We start from the raw sequence: 1,959 nt of genomic DNA, 5'->3' as shown, positions 1-1,959 counted from the left end.
TTGGTTTCGCCGCCCACCCGGATGTCATCCCTTTCTTTAGTTTATTTGATCGAGCCTCACTCTCAATTCTTGCGTTCATCCTTCGGGATAGATACATGATTTGAGATAAAGTGCTCTTTCATCTAAACTATGAAAATTATGGGGTCAGTTTGACTTCATCTTTTTCAAAATTAAATTTTTTAAAAACGTCCTTCCGAAGCGGGCAACGGGATTTCAATTCCGATGACCGACAACTTCTTACGAGCAAACCCCACACCAAAAATAGTGCCGACAAAAACACAACAGAAAATTTTGTTTAAATGAAAGCAAATTTACTAGAATAGTGTTTATAAAAATTATAAGATAACGAAGAACAAAATACTTAGATTTTTCCTCTGAAAGAAATGAAAATCCCTCCAACAAAATCTTCTGCTGATCCATGCAAAGTTCCCACAATTCCTTTCAAATATCTCTCAAAATCCCTCACAGATATCTCTAGAAAAGGTAAAAATCTACCTCTTCTATCCTATCTATGACCTCTGGACGTTCTTGGAAGTTTTGAGAGTTTGAAATGCCAAAAGGTGTCTTCCTAGCTGCCAAAATGTGCCTTATAACTCCTTGGGGGCATCTAGAACCCGTCCATAATCATTGTTGGCACCTAGGCGTCGGAATGGGCACGTAGGAGCCGAAATAGGTATTCTTCAAACCTTATCCCAATGGTTAGAGCAAAATCAACAATGCTAAATATTATATCATTACTTATAATATTAAATGTAATGGAGTAGCCTTCACTATCATTATTACCAGACATCCTTATTAACAAATGATAAATTAGGGTTCCAAAGAATTGTTGCTTAAGACACGTTAAGAACTAATTATTAAAAAGATATCTTTTAATATTGACAATATGATGAAATCATAGCCATAAGTTATCTAACCATCATCTCCATCACACTTTCAACTCAACATATGAGCACTCTCAACTTATATGATCGGTGTAAATATCTTCCAACATAATAAAATAATTCAAATGAGTTAATATAAAAAAATGTATAGTGACGATAAATTAATATAAATTAAATTATGTTTAAATTTTGATTGAACATATATTTAAATTTATTAAAACCTTACCAAAATCATACTCAAACAATGTTAAAACCCGGTCAAATAATGCTTATTCATATTTCAAAAAATTCGATAAATTTTCAAACTATATTTAAATAATGCTCAATTATTATTCAAATTATATTCAAAACTTGTAAGAATCAGGTTAAAACTATACTTTAATTTTGCTTAAACTTTCTTGCAGTCTTGTTTGAGCATTCTCTCAATAGTTTTCCAATCTTCTTAAATCTTGTTCAAACAATCTTAAAATATTATTTGAAGATTTTTTTAATGTTGTTCAATCCTTATTCTAAAGTATGAACAATAATACAAAACGATTTGAATATCTTAGTTACAAGCATGTGATTTCTAATTTTATCACTAAACTTGAAGAGCTAGTTGAAGAAGGAAATGAAGAAGAAAACTTCGAATTTGAGCATTTTTGTGGAAGCATATCTTAATATTCGAAGATGAAAAATTCGTTGGGAAGATGAAGAGATGTGTACACAAAAAATAAGTCAACATGAATCTAAGAAAATCCAACAATCAACAAATAGGATGATGTGGCAAGCTGAGGCCCACCAGGAATAGCCCAAGAGCCCACACTTAATCACTCTGTTCATACGAGTTGGGTGACATCCAATCCTTTCACCGAGCGGCGGTCAACGGTCCATTCAAAGGGTAACATGATCGAACTTTTCACATGACTTTTGCCACATAACTCTTCAACCAGGCCGGACGGAGGAATCTACAGACATGCAGGAAACGGACGCCCGTGTGTGACCTGACACCTTCTTATGCTCCCGACCTCTTTAATGTATATTGTGCTAAATACCTCATACTGACCCTCATTTACTAGTGGCACAAAATGATATT

This window comes from Phalaenopsis equestris, unplaced genomic scaffold (assembly GCF_001263595.1).
Source record: "Phalaenopsis equestris unplaced genomic scaffold, ASM126359v1 Scaffold000094, whole genome shotgun sequence".
NCBI classification, from domain to species: domain Eukaryota; kingdom Viridiplantae; phylum Streptophyta; class Magnoliopsida; order Asparagales; family Orchidaceae; genus Phalaenopsis; species Phalaenopsis equestris.
Note: the sequence above shows the minus strand (reverse complement) of the source record.